The sequence below is a fragment of the Petromyzon marinus genome, chromosome 48, assembly GCF_048934315.1.
Source record: "Petromyzon marinus isolate PM22_M1 ecotype Great Lakes invasive population chromosome 48, UKy_Petmar_22M1.pri1.0, whole genome shotgun sequence".
Classification (NCBI taxonomy): domain Eukaryota; kingdom Metazoa; phylum Chordata; class Hyperoartia; order Petromyzontiformes; family Petromyzontidae; genus Petromyzon; species Petromyzon marinus.
In genome coordinates this window covers 1707103-1720673 of record NC_133714.1, presented here as the reverse complement: position 1 = coordinate 1720673, position 13571 = coordinate 1707103, and the positions used below count along the sequence as shown (strand labels likewise).

Genomic DNA, 13571 nt, shown 5'->3' with positions numbered 1-13571 from the left:
AGCTATACCGTACAACTCTTTTTCAGAAGCTTCCTGGCCACAGGTGACAAGCGCAGCGAAGTGGCTCATCGTGTGAACATTTATAGCAACTTAAACGATGTCCACTGAGGTTAGTCCTGAATCGTGGTAACGTTATTTGGCCATGGCTGGATTCAGTGGGCTGTAATGCGCTCACCACTGCACCACCGCTCCTCTGTATCAGCACTGTGGCTCATTAGGGCCAATTAACGTGCTTAATTGGCTATTATCCTACATGCGTACCCCCTTAGCCTGGTGACCGGTTTAGATGGGGCAGCCACTGTGGCGTTTTGGCAGCCAGGATTTGTCACGTGTGGCTTTGGTCAGAAAGTGTAACGAGTAATCGAAAGTTCGGATGAATAATCGATTATTTTCGATTGGTACAAGCTGTATGTTGACATGAGCTATGTGGCCACGAGAGGGCGCGATATTCACAAGCATTTTGAAAATGAAAGAATCGAAAAAATGATCGATGTTGGGAAGTGACCTAGGATCGTTGACAGTTCATCGATACGCGATCGGGTTGTCTCGCGATATGCGGGTTCGATACGTGCGAATTCTGTGTATATGCGTGATGATAACCTACTTCTATACAACATTCATGGGATTTTAATTAACCCATGCGGCTTTGCGGTCGGACGTGGTACACCATTGCGTGTGTGCTGTGTGTATGTGCTGTGTATGTACTGTGTGTATGTGTTGTGTATTTACTGTGTGTGTGTCCTGTGTGTGTACTTTGTGTGTGTACTGTGTGTATGTCATGTGTATGTACTGTGTGTATGTACTGTGTGTATGTACTGTGTGTATGCACTGTGTATGTACTGTGTGTGTACTGTGTGTGTGTACTGTGTGTGTACTGTGTGTATGTACTGTGTATCTACTGTGTGTACTGTGTGTATGTACTGTGTATCTACTGTGTGTACTGTGTGTGTCCTGTGTACGATACTCGGCAGGCAGCTGTCACCTCGTGCGGTTTCGCTTTGTGCGCTCTTTTCTTGGAAAGCATTGACTGCTGTACCGCATAAAGTTCAACTTCGTCTCACTTGTGTGCGCCTATATTGTGTGAGTTATGTCTTTTTCGTATGCCTGTCGTGTGTGTCTGTTGTATGTCTGTCTTCTGGGTGTCTGTCTGTATCATGTCTGTGTGTGTGTGTGTATTTGATGTCTTTGCCGTATCATAGCCATATCCAGACCATGGCCATATCCAACATCGGGTGGAAAGTGGTGTCCGAACCGGTTTGGGTCGACTCAGCCTTAAATAATTACCTTTGTGCGGTGTCTGTGTGCCAGATTAAGCTATTGCGGGGCCTGTAGCATTTGTTGTAAAGGGGCTCTAAATAAAATAAAAACACGTTAATTTTAAACACAAATGTTTTACTTGCCTAGTAATGTAATTGTATGTTTTCATTTGCTATACAGCCAGATAATACGACAAATAAAAGTTGAAGGCGGTATAGTACTATAGTAATTGAGCAAGTGCAGAATCACTGAACCATAATTGATAGCTTGAAAGCATTTAGCGCGGGGCCCTTGAAAGTGCGGGGCCCGTAGCTACTACACACACGTGTGTAGTAGCTCCTAGTAGTAGTAGCTACTACACACGTGTTGTAGCTGCTACACACGTGTTGTAGCTGCCACTACACGTGTTGTAGCTGCTACTACACGTGTTGTATCTGCTACACACGTGTTGTAGCTGCTACTACACGTGTTGTAGCTGCTACACATGTGTAGCTATTTTTGCTACTGGGATCACCCGGCACTGGTAGTGTAGTAGCTGCTACACACGTGCAGTAGCTGCTACACACGTGTTGTATCTGCTACACACATGTACTAGCTGCTACTACACGTGTTGTAGCTGCTACTACACGTGTTGTATCTGCTACACGCGTGTACTAGCTGCTACACACGTGTAGTAGCAGCTGCTACAACACGTGTGTAGCAGCTGATACACACGTGTTGTAGCTGCTACACACGTGTAGCTATTTTTGCTACTGGGATCACCCGGCACTGGCAGTGTGTGTGAACAACAGCGCTGTGCAGACGCTCTTGACGAGTTACGCGGTGTTGTTAGCCACGCATCCCCCTCGTGCGTGCCGTGGGGGCCTTCACAGGTGCTCGTTAAACGGCACTTCACCTGCATGGTCTCTACATTATCCACGTGGCTACGCGTGAGATATTTGTGTGTACACGTGCAGATAGCCTGGCTTCAGGGAGGGCAAGGCTTGAGTGCGTCTCCATCAGCAGTGGGGGGCTCTATTGGGTGGGAAGGAATGCGTGGCACGTGAGTACTGAATGTTCTGACAAAACATGCCCTCCTGTCTCCTGCTTGGATGATGAACACATTCACAATGTCGTCTTGAAGCACGTGGAGTTATTCAAGCTCGCGGACAAGTCTAATTCGCAAATGGACCCATTCAACCCACAGTGTTATACAGTACTGTGTTTAACTTAAGTGGTGGCTCTGTAACTGCTCTACGTATGAACCCGGCCCACATAGGTTCGAGTCCCGCTCACGGCTTGCGTGATGAATGACGAGTGATATCTGAACCGGTCCCGGATCCCCTGATCCTTTGATCAACCCGCACTAACCACAAAGGTGAAGTGCTGCCAAAGAACCCCCATGACCAACACAGCGTCTGAAGGCCTTCATCAAACAGCGGATTCGTAAAGGGCTGCACACGAGTGTTATTATATGTATCGTGTAATTAATTACACTTTGCCAAGTGATTTTTTTGTAATAACGTTAATTTTGATCTGCAACAAGATTTTTTTTTTATTTTAGTGATGCTATAGTTATTTGTGTATTGCAATTCTGTTGTTAAACTGCATTGAAATCATGAACAGATATGGTTCGGTTCACCACGTGAAAGTAAGTAAATATAAGTTACGATCCAATTAGTCTATGTATTGGCTCTATGGGCCAATGGTCTCTAGCAGCATCTGATTAATCTGGGAAAGTCTGCGTCGGTTGCAACTTTCTGGGTCTCATTAGCGAGGTGCAGCCTTTAAAAAAAAACTCAACACCTATGGTGAACATTTACAGGCAAGTTGCCATTCAAGAACATCCCGATCATCGCAGGCCACTGGCACGTCAACGTTGTACAAGTGACGCGATAACCCAGGGTTTGGACTGAGCAATACCTGACGATTGCGTCACCCCAGTCAATAAATCCTTGAAAGAGCTCGACTTAACGAAAGCCGCGTCTGTCGTTAAGTCACCCAGATTTCGGGAAGCTAAGCAGGTATGGAACCTGGTTGATGCGTTGGATGGGTTAACCACCATGAGCGCGCAAACCAGGCGCCTACATTCTCACGCTCCAAATTTGACGGATTTGAAAAAATGACACCGCAAATTATTCAATTGTGACTATGCTGTACATATAAATCATCGCCCCCTACTGGCATACTAATGCCCCAGGTCATTCTTTTGCAAATGCCACTGGTCTTAGTGGCACACGGTTAAACAGAAGCAACTTGAAAGTTGAGGTTTTGCCTAGGGGGCAGCAGCGAGACTGCGATACGTGGTGGGCAGTAGAGGGCAGTGCATCGACATTCATTGTTGTTACGAGTACTGTGGTGGTGGTGATTCTATACTTAACACGCAGGCTTTCGCGACCAATATTATCCAAGGGACGGCTTTCTTTGGGTCGAGGCTCAAAAGAAAGCCGTCCCTTGGTATGGACCAATCAGTTTCAAGGACAATGCATATATTATCATGTTTTTTGTTTGCATTTTGACTGCAGATATTGTGTTAATGCAGACATGAATCCATGTAAAAAGGTTTCAATTTTGTTGCCAGAAAAAAAGGGGAAAAACCCTATTATTATATTTTGGTACTGGCAAAGGACGTCTAATTATGATATCAGAGTTATGTTTTTTATTTGCATTCCGACCGCAGGTATTGTGGTCAATGCAAACATGACTCTTTGTAAAAAAAGGTGTCAGTTTTGTTGCCAGATAAAAGGGTAAAAAAACAATTATCAAAGTTTCGCTTGTTCAGCTCTTGTGCGCATTCGTCCTCGCTGCGCTTGGACGACGTGACAACAGAATGATCCGCGCCAGGTGGGTCACTGCGTTTATGTGTGCGGTGGGACGGAGTCGCCAAAAAATAAATATATAAATTACAATTTTGACTTTCGTTTATTCGGGACCCCGGGGTCCCACCATAAGGTTCATTTGTCGCAAATCACAAATTTGGTCCCGAGATCCATCGCGTGTATTTTTTTGCATGTGCATTTGGAGTTTGCGTGTCTCTCTCCCCATGGTCGCGTGGATTTTTTTCCGGGTCCTCCGGTTTCCGCCCTCCGAATTTAGAATCAACATCGCGCGTTTCGAGTATCTTGGTTGTAATAAGTGAGTGTCCACGTGGTGATAAACCACCTCGGCGAGCCATCGTCTGTGATCGCCAGGTCGCTTCTGAAAAAGAGCGGCATAGCTCAAGTGGGCCTTACCTGGTAAAATAAACCAAGGCCGTAGCCATGGAGTCAACATTGGGGGACCAATTCTTCCAGGGTATCTGGGGGTCCCAACCTAGAAAAAAAATCTAAATTTGAAAAATAATTTCCTGCCTAATATATTAAATAATTCACTAACACATGGGATAGACTTTTTATTTATTTTTGACAATAATGTCTAATAGTGTATTGTATTACATTGCTCTGTTTTTACTTTTTTACCATTCTTGTTTCATTGTATGTAATGGCAGAGATTAAGGATTAATCAAGTACAACCATAATCACAATCATATAAACACATCTATGCATTTATTTATATGAAGACAAGTCCAGATAGTGTGGCCAAGGTTTAGCAAATTGTTGTTTTTATTTACATAGCATAGCAATTTTTTTATAGCAATATATTGGGGGGTGGGGGACATTTTGAGCATATTTGAATATAATTACGGCCTTGAAATAAACCAATAATAGTTTAATACAGTCCGAATGTAAACAGTAGCGGCGGGTTCGCTCTACCGCCGGTGTCTGCTGGACAAGGCAGACTCGATCGTGAACCGCTCGACTGCTCACTGTGGGCATTCAGGGGGGCGGTGACGTGCACTCTTTATTTGATAATCCGGATGCGGGGTTGGTGGATCACGAATCAATCGTCGTAATTTTGATTTGTTTGTGTCACTGTTACCGAGGGACAGATCCAAAGTCCCAGACGCCAATCAGCCAGCAACAAACAGCACAGCTTAGGTGTGAGCAAGGTTACAATAACGTGGGGAAAAGAGACGGATAGGAGAGTGATTCCATTGTCTGGCGGTACGAGGGAATAAGCGAGGCGACCTGCAGTGTGGCGAGTGAGTAAGGGGAGTAGTTCAGTGGATGAGTGAGTGAGTGGGTGTGTGAGTGAGTGCGCTTGTGAGTGCGGTGTGTTGTTGTGTATAGGAAGCAGTAGTGTAGCGGTTAGCGTGCTATGCTACGAACCTGGAAACCCGAGTTCAATTCCCGTTCACAGCCAACACAAGTGACGATTATGTGAGTCGGTTCTGGGCCACCGCTAAATCGACTCAGTCTCAAATGAGTGTCTGCTACGGTGTGTTAACATCGCCACTAGGGAGACAAAGGCGGCCGGGCGTGGTGCTGGCCACCCACCCCCTCGTGTGCCGTGTCGGCCTTCATAGTTGCTCGCTGACAGCACTTCTCCAACAGTCTCTTCAAGGCTTATACGGGGTTATTGTCGTCTTTGTCGTATTGTTGTGACCTGCGGTGTGATGGTTGAACACGGTGTGCATGAGATGAAACGGTCCGCCTGGTAGGCCGAGTCATCAGCACGAGTGGACGGATTCAATGAGTTGAAGTTCATTGCTACAGGAGCCATGGTGGGAGAGAGAGAGAGAGGAGTGGTCACGCATTGTGTGAAGAAGGCTCGACTCCGGAGTGACCAGGAGACGATGACGACACAGATTGGATTAATGAGCCGCTCCGTGCAAAACGCTCCTTAAAAGGGAACTGGGAAAACATCCCCAAAGCAGTCATCATCATCGCCACCACCAACCACCATCATCGGTCTTGATCAATCCACAGCTGGATGAAAGCCAGCGACGCAACAATCCCATGTCACTCGCCCACCACTTCGCCACCGCTGTATTAATAACTTCCCATTAGTGTCGTGTGTACCTGTCGTCGTGATAATCGCTCTCTAACACCTGTGCACAGGTGTGTTTACGCAAGCGGCACGGACAAGTTAAACAATCGTGTCAGACGGCCTCGGCAGACGACGGGCTGACTTACAGGATCACAGCACGTACCGCAAGGCTATACGCGTATGAATGAGGTTGTCCGAATCACTAACCTCACTACCCCAGACACCGCGGAACAGCAACGATTGAACTTGACAAGCCCCGGCACAAGGGCCATTGTAGCGATCGCAAGCGTAGTGTCACTTGATTTGAACTTGATAATACAAGATGCCCAATGCAGAGCGTATTTAATCGGTGCGTACTGTCTATTCGGTCATTACCATGTTGAACAACAACGATACAAATGCCACAGCAGTGGGAAACACGAGCAAGAAAGATTGCGTGATTTGGTTGACGTGCGTATGTTGAACCTCTTTCGCAGCGTGCGTGGCCAGCCAACCGCGCTAATCGGAGGTGCGATTGGGAGACAGACGCAGAGGGGCACGTGGATCAAGAGAACGGGGCAGCTCAGTGACATTAAAACTGTTGGGGAAATTGAAGCGGGCATGGTGGGCAGGATTGCCCATAGTCACGAATAATAATACAGCCAAGAGAGGACGTACAACTACTGAGATGATGGAGCGATGACATCAGCTCGCGTCCAGGTGGATTAATGCATCGCAGAATAAGCGGCAGATGATATCGACGGCTTGGGAAGAGGCCTTCATCCAGCAGTGGATTGATCATGGCTGGTGAAGGTGAAGGTGATGATGCAAGAATGCAAAGCAATTATGCACAATTAATATTATTGCAGGGTAGAAAAAAAAGTCGCTTCAAAGTGTGATGCTCACACGAACGTCCACGGGGGAAATTCCACATTGCTATGGCACGAAGCAGTACGTCAATGTACCCATATAACAGTTACTGTTGGATGGTGAGAAGCAGTGGCGTAGTGGTTAGCACGCTGCGTGCTGTGTACCTGGCGACCTGAGTTCGCATGCCTGGTCACGGCTCACATGAGTGACGAGTGATATTGAACCGGTCATGAGCACCCTCCCCCCTGCACCAACCCGCACTGACCAGCGCGGTGAAGTATAGTCAAACAACCCAAATGACGTTCATCCACCAGAGGGAATTGACAAATGGCTATAAATGGTTAAATATTTGCTCATTAATGCTGATCTGGTTTAAGTATCGAGTCAAGACCAGACCGGGCACTGAACCGCTAAGATAATGAGTTTGATTTTACCACTACGGCCACAGCACCACCCGTGTATACTATTTATGCAAGTATTTACATCCGGGCATACTCTCCATACGCGTCAAATACACGCTTACACGTACTTTTAAAGTGCCATTATTTTGCAGCTCATCGTCACCCGCCACGGGTCGATAAAACGAGCACCACTTTGCAGGAAAGTAAACATCGGTTGCACTGCGTGTTGTGCAAGTCCCCGGCACATTAACGTGGAATTCGCGAAACCGACCGCGACACGGACACGCGTGCAACGAGGACGTCCACCACCAACATCGTTCATGCGCACGGCGATCCATTTACAGACACCCCACACCAGTGTCTCATGAACACCTCTCACTGCCTTCGCAACGGGTGATTTGATCGTTGTCAAAAACGATGGCTCCGTATCCACTACAAAAAAGAGAGAGTTAGAAGATGTATCCATTTCTGTGTGAAACGTGAAATAAAAGATAGCGTTGTTTCTCTCCCTGCAATAAATGTATCCCTATTATTTAAGCGAGAGTATGTGCCAACGGTATATCTTCAAAACTGGATCACCACGTATCTGTGTGCGCATACAGGGGCGATTGTGGCCATGCAACCCAAACTATGGTACCCGCATGAGTAAACCACTGTAGCCTGCGCTCCTTCAATGCAGGAGGAGGAAGAGCAAAACGACACAAACGCTCTCCTAAAGCCCTCTCGTCCTGGCCACAAGCAACAGACCTCTCACATTGCCATTCAACTCCGCAACATGTTTCCCAACGCAAGAATAGAATACACACGCAAACAACGACCCGGTCGACTCGAGCTGTTATATGTGTTACAGAGTTGTGCATGCGTGTGTGTGGTTTTAAAAAAAACATCTATATATATAAAAAAAACGTAATCACCTTGCATTTGCTGGTTGATGAACGCGTGAAAGTCCCCGCTGCTGCTGCTGCCGCTGCTGATTCTGCGCGTATGGATGGACACAGAACGCTCCGGAAAACGTTTGCACAGCGCTTTAAATAGTGACAGATGACGTCACCCCCCCCTGTTCACCCCCCCCCCTCATCCTCCCCCCCCCCCAAAACACTGTCGCACCATGTCGGAACCATCAGAAACATCACGTTACCCCGAATCCCCCAACCCCGCCACCACCGCTCTGCTTCCCTCCCCAACCTCCCAGCCTTCCTCCATCACCTCCCCCCACCACCCTCCCCACCGCTTTCTCTTTCTCGCCGCGACCATCGATCGGCTCTTATCTTCACATCAACAATTGAGCCCCGAGTTATCATGCTGCGCGCGTGAGCACGTGGCCTGGGACGTACTTGGTGGTCATCGGCTCAGAGCCACATAATCAGAATTCAAGATCAGTGTCATCTGATCGGAATCTTGATGTGTCGTGGAGAAATCCGATGAGCTATGAAGCTCTTCGTCGCAGATGCCCAGCAGGGGCCGGGTCAGAAAGTCACAGCAACAAACAATACAAAATAACGATTGGAGTGCAAAGTATAGGAAAGGTGAGCAAATCACACAAAAAACCTACATACCGATAGACAAAGTATATCAGTTCAAATTGCATAAGTACACCAATTTCAAAGCTTGGACAAGGCAGCAAAACAACAGAAAATAACTGTCCCAGACCACACCAAGATAAAACATCGTGCCTCCATAAAATTGCACATTAAAAGGTAACTATCGATACATCGGTAAGGGTGAAAGTTACAAATCGCAATTGCAAATGGGGTAGTATCCAGCGCTTAACTTCTGTTTCAGGATATTTTTGAAGGAACATTTACGATGTTAAGGGAGGAAATAATGATCATCAAGATCGCCATCATCATCATTGTAATCTTCAAAGAAGAATACAATGGTCATCAATGATCATCATCAATAGTTACATATATCATTACATATTAATCATCATCAACATAATAATTAATAATCAGCATCATCATCATAACTTCAAACATTAATCATCAAAATTATAATCTAATATGACAAAACATTAATCCACATCAATCTAATTAATGATCAAGATCATTACTTATTGACGTTCATCAATAATCGTCATCGAGATCGTCATCACCATAATCTTCACGGTTGAAGATGATGACGATAACGATGATAATCCTCAAGCACCATCTTTAGACTATCTTAAGTAAGACGGTTTGCCCTGTCATGCGTTTGGATGTGATACACAACCAACACAACATTAAAAACAACAAAATCTCAAGACATGTCAATAACACCATTGCCTTAAAATGAAAAATGTAACAGGCAAAGTTTGTTTTCGGCAATGCCCCTTTTTCGTAGCAAATATGATTCTGGCTAAATTTCGATTTAAAGCTTTCGTGACTGCAATGATTCATCTTCTTTGGTTCTTAAAGGCCGTATCTGAACGTGGCTCTTTCACTCCAGCGCTGTCCTACCAGACAGTCTCGCCCCCCTTCACCTGATGAAGGCCGCTTGTGTTGTGGCCGAAACGTCGTGAGAATATTATTGTGTTATTTTATTTTATCAATTTATTATTTTATTATCATTCTACGTGACTTTACCGAAAGAGCCAAAGAAGATAATTCTGGCTGTCGCCTGATGAGGCTGGTTGTAATTGACGGCGAAACGTCGTACTCGAATTGTAACTGTTGTGGGTTTACACTCTAACACACCGGCCTGTTGAACTAGTAACTAATTGGCACGTTTTGTTTACGTGACAAACCTTGCAAATTGGCTGTGTCGGGTGGTGGCGGTTTAACGACACATTTACCACATTTACGCCATCTAACCCAAACTAAAAAAAAAAACCTCTATTACGGAAAACATATCTTCGTATGTGAAGCCAAGAAAAGTTTCATTGGCTTCACTTATAGGGCCGGTAGGGTCAGGCCAAAGCCAGGAATGAGAATCCGCCGGAGTCGCCTTCCGTGACCCATCCCCTTCGGCTGCAGCACCTCGACTCTTCTCCACTCTCTCCTAATTATCGTCCTGTGGCCCACACTCCCGTTGCACCATTACCCTTGCCAATGTCAATTAATTCGACTTCCATTTACCCTTTGTGACGATGGCACAATCCGTCTGGAATGTGTCCGATCTCGTCGCATCCAGGAAGCTAAGCAGGGTGCAAATACGTGGACAATGTTCGGACAGGCGACCACAATGCATACCAGGTTGCTATAGGCTGGACAGCAGAGGGCAGCACAGCAAACTCCATAGCGACACTCCACTGCTCTGCGCCCACGTCTCCGCTGCCCGTCTTCACCAACCCGTATAGACCAGCGTGGTGAAGTATGGTCAAACCAAACCCCACGACCCACACGGCATGGGGAGGCTGTAATCCGTGAGTGGATAATTGGCACAAAAAAAATGCCGCACATTCGCATGATGTAAGTTGCACCTTTAAAACAGCAGCAGCACAGAGTGAATTGTGTGACTTAAAAAAAACTGATCAAACCTCAAAAACATCTTGACCCTCGCATCGTAGACACATCCTCGCCTCCTGCCTGACCTTGGTTAGAGGGGGGCGGGGGGAAGGAGGGTGCACGTCGCAATGTTAAAACAAACTCGAAACAAAACGTCAGCTGATGAACACACCGAGTAGCGGCGTCGCTGCGCGTGTGTCCATCGTGAGTTCTACTCGCGCCCTCACCCTCTCGTGTGTGCGGCGCATGTTGTGTTGTGGACAGAGCTGTCCCTTGGGGTGACGGCGGCGAATCGGGGTGACCGCCCCGGGCCCCGCATTACCCCCCCCCCCCAAACCTATGGACGGCTCTGTTGATGGGGAGACGCTACAGTGATTCCCGTCGCTTAATTCCCACTCAATTGTGCTTTCTGTCCAGCTTTCTCCGACTGACGCATCATCGTCGTCACCACACGAAACTTGCAGATTGAAAGAAGGATCAGTTTAACACGTAGGCTTCCTACTCTAGATCAGTTAGCTTGTGTGTGGGGCGGGGAGCGGTGGTGAAGCGGTTAGCGCGCTGCGCTACGAACCCAGCGTCCCGATTTCGATTCCCGCTCATGCCCACCAACGCCAGTGACGATTTTCTGAGCCGGTCCTGGGCCTCCCCTAGATCGACTCAGCCGCAAATTAGCGCCTGGTGCAGCGTGTCAACGTCGCTACTCGGGAGACAAAGGCGGCTTGGCGTGGTGCTGACAACCCACCCCCTCGTGTGCCGTGCCGGCCTTCATAGGTGCTCGCTAAAAGCACTTGTCCCAAAAGTTTTGTAAAGCTATACGGGGTATCTTTGGAGTCATTACATCGTGTGGAAAATTGTAGCAACCTTTTGACATTTACTACAACGATTTCAAAGTGGGTTAGGGGAGCGGGGAGCGGAATCTGCCTTTGACATGCGATGCTAAGCCCCCTCCCCAGTCCTTTCGATGCCACCTCAGGGGTTGATGATCAATACCAGAGGAGTTGCTCTGGGTCTTGAGACTCACTCACGTCCGCTCACCGTGCTCATAGCTACGTACGATGCGAAAGAAGTTCAACATGCACACATACATACACACACGACGTGTGGCGGAGGATGGCTCCCACACAGTGGGGGGGGGGGGGGTGCCTATGCAAACAAAACTTGAGATATGGAGTCACCTGCAGGAAGCCGGCGCCTGGCGTGTTTGACCGCTTCTATGGTAACGGGGAAAACACCACAGAAGTGGCCCAAAGACTCCGATGCTCAGCAAAGCCGTGGCACGGAGCAAAGCCGTGGCGCGCGCGTTCACAGCGTCCAGGGGGTTCGATCGAGCGGTCGCCCTGGTTAATACTGCGGATGGATTCAGCAAAAAAAAAAACAAAATATATATAAGCTAGGCGACCGTCGTATTGACGGCAGACGTTAAAGATCCCGGTGGCGTTATCACGGAAAGGAGAAAGCTCCGGCGGGTGCCGCTGTTACAACATTTGCCGCGTTTGAAACAAGATAAAAGTTACCCACGTCAATCTTGGGCATGACCACATTTCGATCTTCGTTTCCCCACCCCCCCCCCTGTGGACAGAGCACCTCGATGAGATTGCGCCACGAGGCGCGACCACCAAATGTGTTCAATATTTCGATTAGTTTTTTTTAAGTGCTGCAATGCTCCCCGTGATTATTCCCCGGGATCATTGTTGGAGCTTGCGTACCCCGTGGGTGCAACTTAAGGAGAACCCATAAGGAGAGCGTGCCCTGCCAAACGCCACTGGCTTGCCTAATGCGATGAGAACTTACAATATAAAACACTTGTCTTGCATTTCGCTGTTTGAAAAAATATATATATATAAAAATTATGTTGGAAAAAAAACCCTTATTTGGTTCCGAATGCCGGCAAATGGAACAAACAAACACATTCTGTGCTTCATCGTTTTTTGGATGTGCGACCACCGTGCGTAGGACAAGTGTTGCCGGCTCTTGTGGGGGACTATGTTGCCAGCATAGAGCAGCTCAGCAAAGACAAAAACATCGACCGCTGTACCGTCCGATGCGCCCTGCATTTACCAACTCCGCACTGGCCAGCGTCAAGTGCGGCCAATACACCTGCGGCCCCGCCCCCGTTCCGTACGTCGTGGGTGAGGCCCTCGCTCAACACCGGTGTACTTTGTTCCGTACGAGCACCCAAAAAACCCTTCCAGGAATTAACAGATGGCGAGCGGCGCGCTTTGCTGAAAACGATTCGACTCGCATTCGCGTGGAGGAATTTTCGCGCGTTTCACGTCGCGGCTGGGAATCGACTCAGCTCATTATCATCATCATCATCATCGCCGTCGTCATCCCACCGTGATCTGATCATCTCCACGTGGTGGAAAGTCAGCATTGATCGTTTAAAGAACAGACTTGCCCCTGCCATGGTAACGAGGAGTCTCCACAATTGATTCAGGTCCACCGAAGTAAGATGAATACCGGCACTCGTTCGTGTAAAGAGCGGAGAGCACAAAGACCTCTCACCCCCCCCCCCCAAGCCCGTAACAGACTCTTGGGGCAAGTGCTGTTAGCGAGCACGCACACGAGGCTATCGCTTGGTCGCACACAGTACACGCGGCAGACATTCTGTCAATCCACTGCTGGCTTGACTTGGAGCCTCTCAATGCCGTGGGGGTCATGGGCAAGGCCGTCCTTAGAGGGGGGTGCGGGACCCGGGGCAAGTCGCGCCGTGTGGCACCCCCTACGCCTTCAAACTAAACCGGAAGTATTACCTCTGACGCGGCGATGTCGAAGCGCACGGCCCCCCAAA

General features: G+C 47.9%; 1 protein-coding gene across 2 annotated transcripts in view; it reads right to left on the bottom strand.

The window, feature by feature from the left end:
* LOC116952775 (filamin-C) overlaps window positions 1-8383 on the bottom strand; it is a 90820-nt gene extending 82437 nt beyond the window's left edge. For both annotated transcript variants that reach the window (XM_032972399.2, XM_032972400.2), the window contains exon 1: window positions 8270-8383. The gene's annotated coding sequence lies outside the window, so the exon portion shown is untranslated. The remainder of the gene's footprint in view (window positions 1-8269) is intronic.
* Window positions 8384-13571: the final 5188 nt, after the last annotated feature.